At 45.3% G+C, this 19,410-nt stretch overlaps 2 protein-coding genes across 5 annotated transcripts in view; one reads left to right on the top strand and one right to left on the bottom strand.

Annotated features, from left to right (window-relative positions):
- NQO2 (N-ribosyldihydronicotinamide:quinone dehydrogenase 2) overlaps positions 1-19,410 on the top strand; it is a 698,677-nt gene that overhangs the window by 442,425 nt on the left and 236,842 nt on the right. The window lies entirely within an intron of this gene.
- The window catches only part of SLC22A23 (solute carrier family 22 member 23), a 204,375-nt gene that overhangs the window by 184,019 nt on the left and 946 nt on the right, over positions 1-19,410 (bottom strand). The window lies entirely within an intron of this gene.

The raw sequence follows: 19,410 nt of genomic DNA, 5'->3' as shown, positions 1-19,410 counted from the left end.
CTACCCTTTGCTTTCAGTGGTGGGATTGGTGACATCAGGGGCTCCATCTGGGTTTTTTTGCAGTTTTGCTCCAAAAGTTCTGTAACCCTTGAGCTGCCTACCCTCAAAAGGCTGAGCCCGGTCTCCTTAGAGAAAGAAAGGATGAGGAAGGTCTCCTTGAGGATCACACATTCCCAGAGCTGGCTATGGGCAGGAGTACTGGCTGCTCACAGCCACCCTTCTGTTGACAGGAGACAGGATGAAACATCTGAACACCTGGTTGCCCCCTTGGGTGACAGGACAGCAGCATACTGGCAACATCATTTCCAGGTATGCCCCCCCCCCCACACACACACACACATGTATTTCTGTCACCACCACCATTCCTAGGGCCAACTCATCAACTCCGGGAGTGGTTTACTAGAGCCACGAGGCCACAGACCTGTAGGGTCCAGGAAACAAATACTGGATTCCTGCCCCTTAAAGAGGGTGGCCTACTCCCCACACGCATCATCATCCCTGCTTCCTATCCCCAAAAAGAAAAGAGAAAGAAGGAAACCTACCTAGATTACAAGAAAGTCAAGACTTCTCACTAACTGCTCTGATTCTGTCAATCAGCTTTTAAATATCAGAACTTGAGAGTAATAAGAGGTAGAAAGGATTTACAAAATTTCAGATTATAATGTTTACAGCAGTTTGTACATCATAGTCACAAACAGTAAACAACCCAACTGTCTGTCAGCAGGTAAAGAGGCCAGCAACACGTGGTATATTCACACAATGGAATACTAGTGAGCAACAGAAAGGAACTACTGATTCACAAGCAGAGGCTGTCCATAGGTGGGTGGACTGGACATGGGTTTGAGGGAATTTACATGAGATAAATTCTGTCGCACTCTAATGTAGGTGGTAATTAATGGGTGTTAACACGAGTCAAAACCCACTAAACACTTAAAATACATATGTGTATTTTACTATATGTTAATTATACCTCCATTTAAAAAATTCTGGGAAATTGTTCTAACCAGGTCCCTAAAGATAAGGCAGAATTATCTCGTCTCTTTCTCCTATCATTGGTCCTCCAGGAGCAGGAGGCAAAGGGCAAGGAGATGCAAGGGGTGCGGACATGCCCTGACCGAAGAATCCAAACCCCTCATGGAGTGAAGGCAGGTGCATGCTCCCTGCAGCTTCTTAAGTATCTCTATAGGCCAAGAGAGCTCAGAACAGAGAATGGACAACTCACACAGTGGCTGTTTCAAGGTCATATGTTCTTAATAAATATGGTGGGCCCTATGTCCCTTCAAAACAAGAGCATTATGGTAACTGTTATCAAAAGCAAACAAAACAGTCCTCTACAGTTGTGATTGGTCTACACTCCTCCCTAAAAAGGAAGCAGAGAACGGGGTACTGCAATCCCACTGGCGAGGTGCTCAGGGAGGGCCGGCCCCCAGCAGCCCCTCCCATATGCAGTGGTGCACCAGCAAGACCGGGAAGTCAGGCCTGCCTCTGCCACCCACCTGGCTTAGTGGTGCCAGGTTAGTTGTGTCAATCTGTCTGGATTCCAGCTTCATTGCGAGGGAGCCAGAGGAGGGTGGTTGTCAGGCTTCAGTTTTGACATACCTAAAATGCTCAGCCAGGTAAACTTGCCACAGCCTCACTTTCTCCCCCCCCCCCACCAACTTTAAGGGTACCCACAGGCAGTGCTAACCCTGTTCACAGCCACCTCTTCTCTTTACCTGTCCCCTTCTGTCACTACCTGGATTCTAACTTTAGCAGACCCAAGGGGATAGGGACTGCTTGCAGATCCAAAATTTTACAACAGACAAAATGGGGTGGAAAACCTTCTTCTTGCAAAACTGGTGTGAAGGACAGACTTCACACCTGCGTTCTGGTCATATGAACCCACTCTCTCCCTTCTCCCTGAAAGGCCTCTGCTGTGGGCTGACCTATGTCCCCCAACAAGATCTGGTGAAGTCCTAACCCCTGGTGCCTCAGAAAGTTACTGTATTTGGAGATAGAATCTTTATAGAGATAATTAAAGTAAAATGAGGTCATGAGGTGGGCCCTAATCCAAGGTGACTGGTGTTCTCCGGAAAGGGGAAATTTGTACACAGATACACAAGGGTGAAGAAGTGAAGCCGCGCTGGATGAGGCCACTGAAGCAGCTAGAAGCCAGGGACAGCAAGGACAGCAGGGCACAGAAGCCGGAAGAGGCCTGGGTACTCTCCCTCAGAGCCAACCTGCCGGCACCTGGACTTCGACCTTCTTTGACACTAAGTTAATAAGTTCTGATAACCCACTACCATCGGACCAGCCAACTTCGACCTTCTTTGACACTTCATGCCCTCTCACCTCCTTTCACTGAGTGCAGTCCATTTTATATCACTGCCATCACCATGTGGGCCGGCACTTCAACATCACAAGCACAGACCCCTGCAAAGAAAGCCCTTTCCACTCTATCCTCCCATTGAGCACCACATGCTTATTTCCTCCACCACAGCCACTCTTGTCTTCTGAGAATGTAGAGCTGGTATTATGGAACGAGCATAGATTTAGCAACAGAGGTGATGCACTGTAGAGTGTTGATATCACCTACTGTTAACAGTGTGTCCCTGGCCAAGTTTCTAATACCTCAGTCTCAGTTTCCTCACCTGTCAGTTTCCTCACCTGTCAGGAACCAGGACAAACAGGACAGCTGGGCTGGGCTATCTCCATTGGCTGCCAGGGAAAGTCTGGACTTCCCAGCAAAGTGGAGGGCTGTGCTGGTGACTGACAGCACCCCTTCTCCCTATTTCGTTCCTCTTGGAACCCAGTTCTGCACAGGCCCCCACACTCATGTGGCCCGGAGGAAGGTGCCCCATCTCCAATGTGCACATGGCATCCCCTAATGACTGGTGTTGGTCAGGGACTATCCTTCAACCTGAAGTGGCACAGGTAAGAGAGGACTTATGTTCCAAAGAAAAAGAGAAGATTGTTGTTACCTTTGTTCTCCCCCTTCTCGAAGTCAGAGGTCAGGGGAAGCCACCTGGCAGCTATAAAGAATTCAGCATTTGTTATGGGCTGAATCGTGTCTCCTCAGATTCTCATGTATTTGAGAATGTGGCTTTATTGGGTGACAAGGCCTTTGAATAGGTAATTAAGTTAAAATGAAATCATTAGGGTGGGCTTGCCCCACCACCATAGGACTTGTGTTCTCATAAGAAGGTTAGGACATACATGCACATAGAGGAAAGACCACTGTGAAGACACAGGGAGAAGATAACTATCCATGAGCCAAGGAGATAGGCCTCAGAAGAAACCAGCCTGCTGACACCTGATCTTGGATTTTCAGCCTCCAGAAGTATGAGGAAATAAATGTCTATTGCTTAAGACACCCAGTCTGTGGCTTTGTTATGGCAGCCAAACTGAAACAGCATTAGAATGAAACAACACGAAGAAAAGCCAAAGAGAGAAACAGAAAGAACTGGGGACTAGAGCCTATCCTACCTCTGAACTTCCAGAAATGTTAAGTGTTTCCATTTTTCACTCCATTTGATTTGAGGTTCTCAGTTACTGACAGCAGACGGCACCTTAACTGACTTCTCCGAGCTTCTGAATCCTGCACAATATTGTGCATTCTTTCTTTCTACCTGAAACAAATGCTTCCTCTGACCCCTTCCCATCAGAAGACCTGCTTCCTAGTTATTCCCCATTCATGCTCTGCCTTTCCCATCTCCATTCTTTTCCACAATGCTCCCTCTGCCCAAAATGCTCCTTTTCAGCCCATCTGTCGTCTCCCAGGACCCCCCCCCCCATTCTTCAAGGAACAAATCTTAGGCTCCTTCTCCCATGTAGCTCCTGATGCAATACTTTGCAAATAGTAGCTGCTTAATAAACATGTGGTCACCATTACATACTGCTCTAGACTTTTTCTATGATACTTCCTCTGCATACATTTTTAACTACTCTATAAGATCACACTGCTATACTTGCCATACCGATTCAAATAGATAAGCAGAGAAAGACTGCTGTGTCATCACAACAAAGGAGTAAAATGCCCTTTGGAGACTTAAAAACCTATTCTCAGTATGATAAACTATGAGTCTTTAAATTCCCCAGTAACCTTACAGTTGTTCAAGGTCATTTAAGTTTCCCAAATGTTGCTGTTGGAAATAGACTCATAACCAAGGTGGCAGTTTTGCTTCCCCGTGAGTCGCTTACCAGAGAATCTGTCAAAATGGAACTAGAGTTATAAATGGGGGAAAGCAATATGGCAGATGAAAAATTAATTGAGTAGAGAAACCACAACTTGTACTTAACCCACAATTCCATTTGATTCAAACATGTCATCAGTGGACATACTAAAAACAACAATGAAAGCACACCCTTATAACCTTGATGATATTCATTTTTGAAAAGTTGCTGCTTATGAGACTTAACAGAAAAAGAATTAAAAATAAATCTTCTATTCAAATTAAGTAATCAAAGACCCTACTTTGGAACGTAGAAGATTTGATGACTCACCACACAATATACCTCCAGAAACTACCAGGCTGTGGACAGTCCCTACAAAGATGCATAAAGAAATTATACAACTCAACACAAAAACAAACAAACAATCTAATTAAAAAGTGGGCAAAGGACCTGAAAAGATATTTCTCCAAAGAGGACATACAGATGGCAAGCAGACATATAAAAAGATGTTCAATATCACTAATCATCAGAGAAATGCAAATTAAAAGACAATGAGGTATCACGTCACACCTGTCAGAATGGCTACTGAAAGTATCTCTGAGTGCCAGATAAGACACTCCACTAAGCAAAGAACACTCAGCTAGGTCTCACCATCTAGAGCCCTTGATAGCTCTTACTAGGGACGCCAAGAATGTCAGCACAAACCCTCACAAAGAAGTACGAATGAGTGGGACAGAGACAGCGGCGCTGTGAGCATCTAAGCTAGGAGGTCAGCTGGGGTTCGTCGAGGGGGTACCTTGCCAGCAGCCCCAGCTAACCCATGACACGCTTACATTCAGTGGTTCACGTGTCATCACTGAGGATGTCATACTCAGACTACTTTAGGTCCACTACCTGTGCCCAAGGGGGAGGTCAAGCCTGATCTGTTACTCAGCAAACATAAATAAGGCGTATGTTTGGTTCTGGCCTCATGGGGGTCTGGGTCTCATGGGGCACTTCTCGTTTCCAGCTGTGAAAACACCACCAAACCACCTTAATGGGATTAATTATGGAAAAGGCTAGTGTGAATTAGAGATGGTTTGAACATAAATACCTTTTATGTCCAAATAAATTTTCTTTTCAAGTAATCAAGCACTGTTCTAAGCAAAGGTTCAAAGGACCTACTTTAATGAGTGACACTGTCATTAACAACATTCATTTGTACATAAATACCCTAAGGCAGGTTTTCATAATAATGTGCCCCCCTAGGTAGATTAAATGTACCACGAACACTTGGTTTACAGCATTAGCATGCTTAGCAAACTGTTTCCTCAGAGAGGAGCCCTGTCTCACAAAGGAGGCTGAGCTGTGGTGACTCCCAGCACAGTGAGCCACCCTTGTGAGCTCCTGAGCCTGCCCGCCAACACTTCCCCCTCCCTGTGGGGTACAGAGGAGCTAAGGTTTCTCGGGCTGACCCTGGCCATCTATCAGGTATGGTTAGGAAATCCAATGAACTTTTATATTAATCTAGACCAAGATTTCTCAAACTTGGATTTGACATTTTGAGCAGGATCACTCTCTGCTCTGGGGCCTGTCCTGTGTACTACAGAATGTTTAGCAGCACCCCAGTCTCTACCCAAGAACCCCACGCCTTAGTTGTGACAACCAAAAATGTTTCTAGAAAACAAATATGCCCAGAAGAAAAAATCGTACTGCATGGACATCATCCAGAGAACTTTCTAGAACAACTGTAGCAGGGTCCCAAAGGGATTTCCAAAGTCCCCTTGGTGACTCTAAGTGCTCCAGATGCCACCACTTCTGTTCCCAACCTAGGTGCAGACAGACTGGTTCAATACAAAGCTTCCAATAGAAGAAACAGCTCTGTGACAAAGTTCTGAAAAAAACAGTGGCTTCAAGTAAAGACAATGTACTCCATAGCTCAGTATGATTTCAAGTTTGATTAGGTGCTATTTCAGATAAATTACACATCACTTTTGTTAGTCTTCAATAGCTCACAGAAATCTGACACTAGGTCTGAGCTGGCTTAGATATCTGTCCTCTTCTTCCTATCCCTGCTATCGCAGAACTAAGTCAGCTTCACCCCCTTCCCCCCACGGCCCCTGGAAGAAAGCAGCAGCCCCTTCACCACTTCTTTACCTATAGCACTCAGGAAATGTCCACTGAGCATTTACTAGATCCAGGTCCTGAAGGTATGTATGTGGGCCAAGAAAGCAGAGGTAGGGGACTGAAGTAGAGGAACAGGGAGTCAGGAAAGGCCTCAGGAAGGTGGTATCATGACAGGAAGGAGAGCGGGATTCTGGGCTGAAGGAATGCCTCTGGCAAAGTTCAAGTGTTAGCAAGAACTGGCCAGGGGCTGGGTCACAGGGTTCCTGCGCAGGTGTGAGGGCAGCAGGTGCAGGGCGAAGCAGGCAGGTTGCAACCTCAAAAACCTGCCAGCAGGCCCAACTTCAGCCAAAAGGCTACAGAAAACCATGAGGTTATTTGAAGCAGGAGTTAAAAGAGCCACTCGGCTACTTAGGACCAAAGCACTGAAATCTGAGGAGGGGGAGAAGAAGGGGTAGATAAGATCAGAGGCCAGACGAGAGGCCTGGTTCAGCAGGTGCCCAAATACACACATCTAGGGCTCTGAGGGAATGCCCAAGTTACAGATAAAAATCTGAGGCTGCTGTACCCAGGTGTGTGCTGGATCTCAGGTGGTGAGGGTTCAATTGTTCCCTCATCAAAAAAAACCCTTATATGTTGAAATGCTGACCCTTAGTACTTCAGAATGTGACTTCCTTTGGAGATATAATCTCTACAGAAGTAATTAACTTAAAATGAGGTCATTGATATGGGCCCTAACCCAATAAGACTGGTGTCATTATAAGAAGAGGAGGGTAGAGCACAGACACACCCAGAGGGAAGCCCGTGCGAGGACATAGGGAGAAGACAGCCTTCTACAAGCCAGGGAGAGAGGCCTCAGAAGGAACCAGCCCAGCTGACACCTTGATCTCAGACTTGCAGCCTCCAGCAGTGCGAGACAATAAATTTCCGGGGTACTTGTTTCAGTGGTCCTAGCTGACTGACACACCTGGGGATGACCTTCATTAGTGAGTGGCTGAAGGACTCATGCAGGGTACTGGGAAAAGAGGAACAGTGGACAGCAGAAGGAAAAGCAAGGGCAAGCAGCGCTCCTACCATCAGGAGAGTGTCGAGGACTGACCGGTCACTGCCAAGGCCACACAGAGGCCAACTGGGATTGCTGAGGCAGTCCCCAGGGACCTGTCATCAGGCACGCCTGACTGTCTGGGGCACAGAGATCATGTAGGGCGGGGTCAGGATTGGGAAGAAGAGCTGACAAGTGCTAGGAAGGGTTGGATGCAGAGGAGCAAGAATAGGGAAGGCAACGTGGAACCGAACCCCACAGGTCCAGTCAGTTCCTGGGGGTCAGGCTGATGTTTCATCCAGTAGACGATGAAGCATCCGAGGGTAGTAAGCCCAGAAGTGACAGCAGAAACCAAGGAGGAAAGTACTTCAGCCCCAGGCTCGTGTCCACTTGAGGACTTGGTGCCCATCCACGCTGTGTCCCCAGGATCGCAGCAGGCCTTGGCTTTCTTTCCAGCCTTCCCACGTGGTCAGCAGAACAGGTTAGTCTGTCCTGCTTGAGGACCATCTGGACAAGCCCCTCACAACTGTGCAGGGGAAGGGGCTGCAGCCCCCACCTGCTCTGCCTCTCTGTGCTCTGGGAAAGCCCACTGTGCCCAGCGTCCCTACCTCACCAGGCCACATAGTCTCTGTGGGGTCAAGAGTGTGCCTCAGGCTGCGTAACTGCCCGCCCCATGCACTCGGCGACCAGCACCTCACACACTCATCCAATTCATCCCACACTACCCTGAAACCCTCCACTCACCAAATATCTCAGCTGTACTGCTCGCTCCTTCCCCAGGAAAGAGACAATCTTCCACCCATCTGTGTCACCTACCCAGTGCAGAGCAGGTCTGCCACAGAGCAGACGTTCTGAGAGAAAAATCAGGGTTAGGTACAAACAGGTGGCTGCAGAAATCACCTCTGAGAGGGGAGAAGAGGGGTGGAGGGTTAAACATAGCTGTCTTCAAAAAGTAGGACAGTACTATGTCCATAGCAGTGTCATTCACAATAGACAAAAGGCGGAAGCAACCCAAGTGCCCACGGATGGATGAATGGATGAACAAAATGTAGTGTGTCCAGACCATAGAATACTGCTCCACCTCAAAAAGGAAGTACATTCTGACACCTGCTACTACCTGGATGAACCTTGAGGACATGATGCTAACTAAGGGAAACAAGCCAAGCACACAAGAACAGTACTGCATGATTCTACTTGTAACAGGTTCCTAGAGCAGGCAAAGCCACAGGGACAGACGGCAGGTGGTGGACACCAGAGACCACAGGGAGTGGAGAGTGGGAGGAGAGAACCTCAGTACAGGAAGACGAGTGCTGATGGCAGCACAACTGTGGGAACGCACTTACTGCCATTGGGCTGTACATTTCAATATGGTTAAGATGGTAAGTTTTACATTACAAGTATTTTATACAATTTAAACTGTTTAAGTAGGTCAAAATAACTCTGTGTTAACTGTGAGCCCGGGGGGGGGGGGGTGTGCACTTGAGAACAGTGGAGGTCCTCAGTGTGTGACAATCAGGGGTACCTAGTTTATAAAGCAGCTTCTAATCTAATCTGAGAGGAAGCACACTACTGTTTCAGGCCGCATCCCCGCCTTTGCCTTCTATTCTCTAAATGACACTAAGGAACAGTGTGGCTGTTACCTAGGAGAATTAAATTCTATAAAGGACTGATCCTCCTTCCCATTAAAAAAAAAAAAAAAAGGCTGATACCCAGTTCACTACCATTCCTAATGACTGAGTGCCCTTTCCCACGCGTGTCCGTGACTCAGCTCCTTGGGTAATGACTCAGATAAGTGAGCCACCCGCCTCGGTGCTAGAGCGGCACCTGAACATGGGAGGAGGTACCCTGGGCTCCTTGGTGCTGGTGCACACTCATGCTAACAAAACATCCAAGACAAAACTCGTTAGGCCCCTGTGAAGCTGTTCCCTGGGAGAAACAGGCCCGTAAAAAAGTACATGTCACTTTTACTACAAGAGATCTAGAAAAAGACACACAACACAGCACAGGAGTGGAGAAGCAGAAAGCTAGTAGGAGGAAGGTAGGGAAGAGAACGTGGAAGGCTCAAGGTACCCTCACTCAGCTTTGAAGCAAGTGACCACCAGCTTTGTGAAGGACGATAGGCCAGAGGACAGCAGAAGTGGAGCCCACTTCATAAGGGCCCCACATGTGGCTTAATGCTGGGCCATCCTGATCCTATTGAGAGTTTTTTAACAAGGGGTCCTGCGTTTTAATTTTGCATGGGGCCCCGCAAGCTCTCAAGCTGGTCCTGACCAGAGCAAGGTTGGGAAAACCCGTGTGGGTCAGGAGTGGAGGGTAATTTGCAAAACTGTTTCAGTGACTGCCAAGGGCTTGTTCTAAGCCCCCTGGATGATCTGGAGCTAATAACTAAGGCCATCCATAACTATTTCTAGAAACTGAGCCTCAGGAGGGTGCTCCTGTGGACTCCATGCTAGACTTAAGCAGCTTAAGCAAACAGGTAAATTACATTCTGAGTCTTTGGGAAGAAAAAGAATACCTGTTTAAATCATTTGATGGTCAAATCATGAATATTCAATTATTCTTGATTAATTGTTAAAAAAAGATCCTTACCCCCTTCCACCCCAAGGAAGAATAGCTCCTGTCACATGATTTGAAGCCCCCTAACCCCTGCCGCCACACAAAGAGCCCTGGGAAGCCCAAACCACTGCTCTGAAACCTGCCTGTCCTCAGGGCCAAGCTGGACATCATCAGGTTCATGTCCAGGAACCTGGAGTTGAACAAAGGAATGGTGGCCTCTGTGTTAGCCATTGCTTGAGCCGGATCAGGTGAGCAAGGGAAGCAGACAGAGCCAGTCTGGAGGGGGAAGGAAGTCAACTTCTGGAGAAGGGGATGAGAGCAGATGGATTTCTGAAACAATGATGGTGGGCTCAGGGATCCTGAGAGATGCCACCCACACACATTCTCTGGTCTCAAGTCCCACCGTTGATTCTCTGACCCATCAACCCTGCATCTTCCCAACATACTTCTTCTCTACTTTGTTGATGTAATTTGAAATTTGTTTACTTGCAACCAAAAGTCACAAGAAAAGAAGCTGAATGGGGTACAGTAGTACACACAAAGATGGCCTGGAGGACCCTGGCCGGGCTCTATTACAGCAACTATTTATTTTAGGGAAAATCCCATGTCAATCAATCAATAACTACTGCCTCCCCCCTTCCTAGAAATATAGGCCTTGTCAATCTCTAGGTCACTTGTTGGGAGGGCAGTCTGCCCACGGATAATCACCAGCATTGAGTGAACATTGAGTAAGTGAAGGAGCAAAACTACTAAATCCCAGCTCACTGAAGATCAAAATCTGTGGACTGCTGAGGTCAAAGTCAATGCTATCTCACAAAACTCGGCAAGCATAACACTCCAGGTGGAGCAGAACAGTTTTACAAGGGGCCCCTGGACCTGCAGTTAGCTCTCTGATCCCTTTTGTTACAACTCAAAGTTACCATCAACTCTAAAATCCCACTTTCTCTCTAATCCCATCTCACCTGGCACAGCCGATCAACCTCTGAGCAGTTGAGATCTCACATCCTCAGGGCCTTGGCCCCCAGGAAGGTCCATTCCTTTTCAGATCCTCTCTGAGCCCTGTGACTGGTGACCTGTTTTGTTTTCAGATTAGAGCTCTGAAAACAAACTCTTTCAGCCTGACCAGTGGCGGTGCAGTGGATAGAGCATCAGCCTGAGATGTGAGGATCCAGGTCTGAAACCCTGAGGTTGCCAGTTAGCACAGGGTCACTGGCTTGAGTGTGGGATCATAGACATAACCTCATGGTCACTGGCTTGAGCCCAAGGTCGCTGGCATAAAGCCCAAGGTCGCTGGCTTGAAGCCCAAGGTTGCTGGCTTGAGTTCAAGATCGCTGGTTTGAGCAAGGGGTCACTGACTTGGCTGGAGTCCTCTGGTCAAGGCACATATGAGAAAGCAATTGAAGAACAACTTCAATTGTTGCTTCTCATCTCTCTGCATTCCTGTCTGTCTGTCCCTATCTGTCCCTCCCTCTTGCTAAAAAAAAAAGAAAAGAAAAGAAAAGAAAACAAACCCTTTCAGGGTCCAGACGAACCCCTGCAGGTCAGTTTTGGATTCAGTTTTCTTAAGGGAACACCTGACACCCACTCATCAGTTTCCACAGAAAGGTGACACACCTGGGAACTCCCAAGGAATAATCTCCCTTCCAGGTGTGGCCTATCTGCTGGACAGATAGGCCATCGACACATTCCTCAGATGACTTATGCAGTCAGTCCTCACCTCACATAGGAAGAAGGAGGAGCTGAGATTTCCTAGCTGCTTTCTGTTTGCCAAGCTCTCCCGAAGGGGGCTCCCCCCACCCCCTCTGTATTCATTCTATCTTCAGGACAGCCTTCCAGGTAAGGTGAGCAATGACCCAGCTTGCTGTTGATGTTCCTGCAGCTCTCAAAAGTAAATGATCTCTGGTGGCGAAGTGGATAAAGTGTCGACCTGGGAACACTGAGGTCGCTGGTTCAAAACCCTGCACTTATCTGGTCAAGGCATATATGGGAGTTGATGCTTCCTACTCCTCCCCTCTTTCTCTCTCTCTCTCTCTCTCTCTCTCTCTCTCTCTCTCTCTCTCTCTCTCCTCTCTAAAATGAATAAATAAAAAAAGTAAATTAGCCATGAGTAGCTCAGTCAAGACTTGAACCCAGACCTGCCCAAGTAAAAACTTCCGCTCTTTTCACAACATAAGAGTTCAGACGAATTTGGACATTCATGGTGAAGACATTGTGGGCAAAAGACCAGTAAGACACACCTCTGGTGGGGAATGGACAGACACCAACTTGATCACCATACAGTGAGTGCTCTGACAAACAGACAGCTAGGAGTATGCACCAGATGAGGACTGAGATGGTTTTTAGGATGAATAGGAACTTCCTGGCTGAAGGAAGAAGGAAAGGGAACTGCAGCCAAGTGGGATATGAAGACAGAAGGAGCAGAGATTAGAGAAATCTGCCCAGAGAGGTGGTTTGCACAAGCCCACCCTCAACCTGCAACAATCAAGGCATAGAGTTCTGGCCATCCTCAGGCTCCCGGAGTCCGTCTCTGCTTGTCCAGTTAAAGGGAACAACCCAAAAAGAAAGAGCAGGAGCCTGGCCAGGGTTTCCTGACTCTTCTCCCTTGGCGGGGGCCACTTGGGAGCAAGGCAAGAATGCCCTGCAGGGTGAGAGCAGCTGAGTTATAAGCCTAATTCTGGTGTCTTTGGACAAGTCAGAGACCCTCCCAACTCCAAGCCTCAGTCCAAGACTTTGGACTAGAAGATGATATTATATGTCAGCTGTGACCAGGGCAATCTTTTATGTACACTAGGTATTTGGTAAAGGCAAAGCTGGTTGAATGGAAGTGAATTCTAGACTGATAGTTCCTATGTCATGGTCTTTCAGCCTTGTGGAAATTTAATTAGCATCCTCTCCTTTTGAGCAGGAGGGCAACTGAAAATACCAGGACATTCCAATGGCCAGAGCTGTTTCTAGTCAACAGACAGACCTGGGAACAGGATCCAGGGGCCCCCTTGCCCCAAGTCTGGTCTGGATTTGCAGCTCCAGCATGAGTTTCCACAGCTCATACTCAGGACCCCTCCTCGGACTAGCCCGTGTCCTTTCAGAAGCAGAAACAGGACCAGGTGCCCATGGAACCTTTGTCCAGGTTACCTCACCCCCTCTCAAATGCTCACTTCCTTCCCCTCTGGCTACTTGCAGAGCCCCAAGTCTTCATCACAGGCACAGGGCTGGGTCCTGGCCCTCTTCCCATCCACATGCTCTCCCCTCACTGCCCTCCCTTCCAAGTTCATCCCCCCAACTGGCTCAGTGTCCCCTCCCCACGTTCCCAGCCACACAGCCTCCCATCAATTATAGGCTCCTGCCTGACATGGGGCCCTTGCAGGTACTGCTTCCTCTCTCTGGAAAACGTGCTTGCTCACACGTGCGCGCACACAGACACACACACACACCCTCTTTTGCCTCTCTCTCCTACTCAAACCTCACATCTCATCGCCGATATTAGCTTCACTCAGAGACCAGTCAGTCTAGGCCAGGCTCTTCTAGTCTCATTTCCCTTCCTTCCCACACATTTAACTCTTTATAATGAAAAGGTTATTATTTAATTTGTTAAGGTGTACCTCCCTCATTAGTCTATAGCTCTAAAGGAGTTAAACTATCTATTTCTGCCTATCCCCAATACATAGCACAATGCTTGTTTCAGTATAGGCTACTAATATCTATGAGAGGAAGAATAAAGAAGGAAAGGTTAAAAAAATAAAATAAAAAGAAAGCTATGGTCCAGAGTGAAGCTCAGTGGAGTAATAATTGCTCAACAACTGACTTTCTAAAGAAAATAAATAAACCCTGTTGTGCCAATTTCTATGGTGTAAATGCTCTCGTCATGGCTGACTTTAAGCCATCAACCTGATGTTTCTGAATGTATGGCTGGATACAGATGTGTGCACTGGTATAGGTCAGCAGAAGCGAGGTTGGCTCCAGCTCACTGCTAGTTTATGTCAGCACCAGGACTGACATACAGAGAGTTCAACATGCTTTTAAATATACCAATGTTTGATTCAATTATACCTTGGACTAATGACCAAAATGAATTGAGACTTGCAAAAAATGCTAGAGACAAAAAAAAAAAAAAAAAAAGATGTTTTTTCAGCTAGTCCAAGGCAAAAAGATAAAGGGAGGGTGAGACCACTACGTGTTGATGGGCACTGTCTCCTAACAGGAGCTGGGAAGAGCTGCCCAACAAGTGTTTAGCTTCCAATCTTCCCATCAGTAAGGGCCACTGACAAATTCAACATTTAAGATATTGTTATGAGCAAGTGAAAACCTGTGTGAAAATGCTAGTTATATCCTCTGGCCTGGTATTTATTTCCCTTTCTAGCAATTTATCCTAACATCTCCATAAAAGCAAAGCTGATATCTGCAACACTAAATTAAAGAGGTACTGAGATCATAAAATTATTAGAAGGAAATACAGGGTATTTTCCCCTAATATTCCAGGATTACAGAAGTCCTAAGTCTAACACAAATCAAAGAAACTATTTTTTTAAAAAGATTAATTTACTTGACGCTATCCAAACCAAAAGTTTCTGTCTAGCAAAAGTACCATAAGCACAATCAAAAGACAAGCAAAAAACCAGGGAAAAAAACATTTCCAAGACATCCAAAAGGGTTAATTTACTTCCTGCATTAAGTACCTCTATAAATCAGTAAGAAAGTAGCACTCCCCGACAGGCACACACATAAAGCCATAGGACATGCAGAGACAGTTCAAAGGAAACACAATGGCTCAAACAATTTCAGAAAGATGTTTAACCCCTTCACAATAAGACAAATGCAAAATCATAACCATAACCATATATAACTTCTCGCATATCCAATTAGGATATATATAAAAGTGTGGTTAACTACCTGGGTCAGAAGGATGCAGTCAAAGGACAGAACCTCACGTTACTGATGGACGTGTAAATTGGTAATAAGATCTCTGTAGAGAGCACTCCGACAACATCAATCAAATTAAAAATGCAGCCTACTTTGACCCTCCACTTCTAAGAATTTCATTTGTTCTAGGATGTCATTATATACTGTGTAATAGCAAAAACTGGAAACAACCTAAATGCTCCCTTAGTAGATGACTAGTTAAATAAATTATGGCCCAATCATACAACAGAATACTGTGAAGACACAGAAAGGATTAGGAACTCTCTATGTACTAATTAATATGTATCCATTCCCAATTTGGCAAAAAAAGAGAGAGCATACAACAGTATATAGTATGTCATTATTGGTGAAAGAAAAATATATAAATGAAAATAAAATACCTCTGGAAGGATATATAAGAAACAGATAACAACTGTTTCTTCTGAAAAGGGAAAGAGGCAGAGAAGGGAAGAAATGTTACTATAGTGTCTGCTTTCCTACCATGTGCATGCATTATTAGTCAATTTCTAAAAATAGATATGCATAAAGATGTTCACTGTTGTGTAGACAAAATAAATAAACCACTAGAATGGACCAACACTTTTTTAAACATTACTGTTGCAATGAAATTGTAATTATTTTTAATCCTAATTAAACTGTACTGAGTCACTTTCTAGTCTTGAGTACCAGAAAAAGAATACAAATTACTTCTCAGGATATTTAAACAACTCTCAGGTGTCCTTATAGAATAAAAGCCAGCAATCCTTGAGAATTCATGGATAACAGAAGAAATGTTGGAAGACTGGAGCTAGACAAGCATACTAAACTTCATATACAGGAAAAAAGTGAAACTTAGAAAGCTTAGCTGACATTGATTTTTTAAATAAAATTCTAGGGATTATTCAAGGAAGTGGTTTGGTGAACATTAGAAACCAACAAGAATTCACTTGGAACCATGCAGAATAAACCATGCAAGTTATTGAGAAATATTTTAAAATAAGCAGGGGTTTTTTTGTGTTTTTTTTTTTAATCCTTGTTGAGTAAAATCTCAGAAATAACTGAACACTGGGCTGCACAGGGAATGCTGGTGTGCATCAGGGAGCCAAGTGAGCAGGGGTCCCAACCCACCCGCCTCAGCTTCCCCAGAACTGCCTTCTATGTGCCTCTGCAGGAATTTATTAGGTTCTTATTTTCAGGAAGGACTGGCACTATCTTCCCACACGACTGGGAGATAAAACACAGAGCAATAAATGTCACTGGGAAGCTGAATACTGATCCTGCTACAGAACATCTGCCCTGCTCAAGTGTGTGTCAACCGATTTAAACGCCAAGACAATGTTCAGTGTTAACAGTGGCCTTGGATTACTCATCATTCTTAATGAGAGAAAATACATGTCAAAGTTTTTGAAAGCTTCATAGGGTTGCAAGAAAGAAAAGTTGGCATTGTGACTGATTATGATTATTTTGAAGACACTACAAATTGTGAAACAGATAACCAACACCAATGAAGGCAAAAGCATAAATAAAAGAAAAAAAGATCCTAAAGGGGAGATCCAATGACCCAAAACTCTTAAGACGAAACCTATATTGTGGACCATGTCTCACAAGCATAGCTTGAGGAAGCCCTGACACAACGTCATCCAATAAAGGTTTGATGACTGTGTCTACTAAAAGCCTTAAGGCATCAACTGCAGGCTTCTGTCATGGAAGCAGTGTCCGCTCTTCTCCTCTTCTGATTAGAGGGCACAGGGCCTGCCAGGTGGTGTTCTGGGTGCCATGCTAAAGAGACACATGTTAAGTGGTGCAGTCAGTGTGGCAAATTTCATCCTGTATGGCAACAGCTGAAGCAGCTGGTGATTTCTTAGCCAGGAAAGAAACTGCATACCTGAGCATCCTCAAATATCTGAACATGTATTGTATGAAGGAAAAAGAATCATTCAGAGGAACAAGTTGCATAGTCATAAGATGATCCTAGTTATAGTCACCAATAAAACATGCCTGTCTGCAAGGAAAAGCAACTGTGGAGCGGGCTACCTGGCTAATGAGGGTTCTCCTTGCCATCGTGGAAGGGATATCCATGTCACAGATCTTATTTAAGAGGGAGAGAGACCTGTCAGCCTGAAGATCCCTTGTAACTATAATAGCCAAAGATTCTAACTGGCTTGACTGTTTCATGTGTGTAGGTGCTATTATAACATAAATAATAAGCTATTTAATATATACTACAACACAGATGAACATAATATGCATAATATAATAAACATTAATAATATATGTATAATATATCATGTAAATGTAATAATATAGTATATGCTTGCCTGTTCTTCTGTATCCCCCTTCCCACCTAACCCCTGGGGATAGAATAAGGTGTATATTGCAGGGGCACATATATGCTGAAGGAAGTCCAATGATAAAGACGTTGCATGAGGCTTATTTGCAAGTGGGATGGAGTCAGGGAAGAGGGTACAAAAGGCATCTTCTCAGGCCTGAACTTTCATCAGCTGACAAGAGGCAAACCTTCCACTTTTGCTTCTACTTACAAAACTGACAGGGACCTGACCCTGAGAATTCAGCACCCATCACAGGGTACATTCCATGTTTGTGCATCTGATAGTTTATACAAAGTGCACAGCCAACTGAAGAGAAAGTCTGCTTTCCTCTGAGCCAAAATCTGCTCTGAAAGCTCTTTAAAGCATTTGCTATGGAACAGAACGCTGTGGAAGGACAGTTCTTTATTTAGATCTTATTTATGTGTGAAAATCAATATGTCCCTCCTAGTCTTTATCTTCCATGAAAATGTGTCTCTAACTATTGTCCCAAAGACTTCTTGACTCCCAGTCTTGCCTTGTCAGCTTTGTAACTGTGACTTATCTAGCATCTCCTGAACAAACTGCACACATTAGTGCCATCCTTGACCTTCTCAAGTGCTAATTTAGAAAATTTTCCCAGTTCTCCAGTATGCCTCCATTACCAATTTTCAAAAACTATTTTAGTTCCCTTCTCCCACCATCCATGGCAGAATGCAAAGAGCTGTTCCTGGGTGTCTACCACTATGATAAAGATAGTCTTTTTACACCTCCTAACTTTCAAGTCTTCCTCCTTTCTGGCCCCAGGACAGAGCACCCTCCACCAAAACTTGCTTTGACCTGTATTATTCCTCCTCTCCTTTAAAAGGGGGCTTAAAGTATTTGAAAACGATGCCAACACCTTACTTTCACATAAATACAGAGTATTAAAATAGTGTCACTGTTGTCATTGTTCCTCATTTTTCCATGCTGGTAAAACAAACAAACAAAATACCCCAAAAACAAATATCGCTCTCCATCAGTGAGAAACAGAGTCACCAGAACACCTTTGGGAAAGCCAGTCTGGATGGGTGAAGGTGGGGTGAACTAAGCTGGAAGGATCCTCCCCGTTTAACAGCTAATCCAGACAGTTCCCAAAGGACATTGTTTCTGCCAAGATTTTAACAAGGGTGATGATGATGTAAGAGTTTCATCTTACACATCTGTGGGCTACACTTGTTTACTCACATGCATTTGGAGGAAACGTACATGCATATTGATTATCATAAACTGCTCAATTTCAGTCTACAGTTAAATCTGCCCAGAAGAGGAAAAGGACTGCATTTACCTTAAGATGCAAATTAGTTATTTATAACAGAAGGGGCAAAAAACCCATACACAAATTGCTTGACAAGTTGGCATAAGATATCTTTTATATGTTGAAATCCAGAATAGTATAGATGTCTTGGGCACAATGTATAGATAGTTTAGATGTTCTAACATTGCTCACTCATCATTTTTATGGTGGCCACACATCTCTCACCAAACACTGCTGCTCCACTCCACACAATGTGGTATCTCTGCTAGAGAGCCTCCACTGCACTGGGAGCAAGTTGTAAGTTCGGGCAAAGCTGACCAGGGCCTCAATGCCTCAGATTAAAGCAGCTGCTGTGTAAGAGCAGTGGTGTCCTGTACTACCAACGTTTTCTTAGTGTCCTTCTTATACCCAGTGATGTTTACTGAAGTCCTGAGAAATCACTGGAGGAGACACTGGGGTGGCAAAGTCTAAAGTCAAATACACCCATCTTTGGAGGAGACTGAGTCTGGGGAAGGGGGACAGAGACATTTGCAAAGCTCTTTGTTTCTCTAGCTACAATTTTAGTTCCTTAGTTGGCTTCAGTCTGTTTCCAAATCAAGTGGGAGATGGCTGAGATGCCCCCCAGAATAGGATACTATTCTCATGGATAGATATTTCTTTGTGGGAGACATAGGAACAACCAGTCAGGCAGGAGAGCAGTCCTGGGCCTGCCAGGCACCAGCATACCTTAACTGAGGCAGGTCCTCCAGGGCAGGTTTGGTAACAGATCAAAGGCCTCACCCTTTACCAGCCGTCCCTGCCCTAATGAGGGTGAGGACTAGAAGGGAGGGAGACGGAAGCTCTAGTCTTTTTACGGGGAAGGGATGCTCTTTCCCTATGTGCACTGGAGTTTCGTTGCATGCTAGGAAAGGCTATGGTGCCCCCTTAGAGTTGGGAGGCAGCAGCACTGCGAAGGGCAGCAAAAAGCCCTCGCTTCATATCCAAGTAAATGCATCTATTTGGGGGGACAAGAGGCGATTAAGCCAATGCAGGATGCCTATACACACAGGCCAGCAACA

The sequence above is a fragment of the Saccopteryx leptura genome, chromosome 3 (assembly GCF_036850995.1).
Source record: "Saccopteryx leptura isolate mSacLep1 chromosome 3, mSacLep1_pri_phased_curated, whole genome shotgun sequence".
Classification (NCBI taxonomy): Eukaryota; Metazoa; Chordata; class Mammalia; order Chiroptera; family Emballonuridae; genus Saccopteryx; species Saccopteryx leptura.
This window is presented reverse-complemented; position numbering and strand designations above follow the sequence as displayed.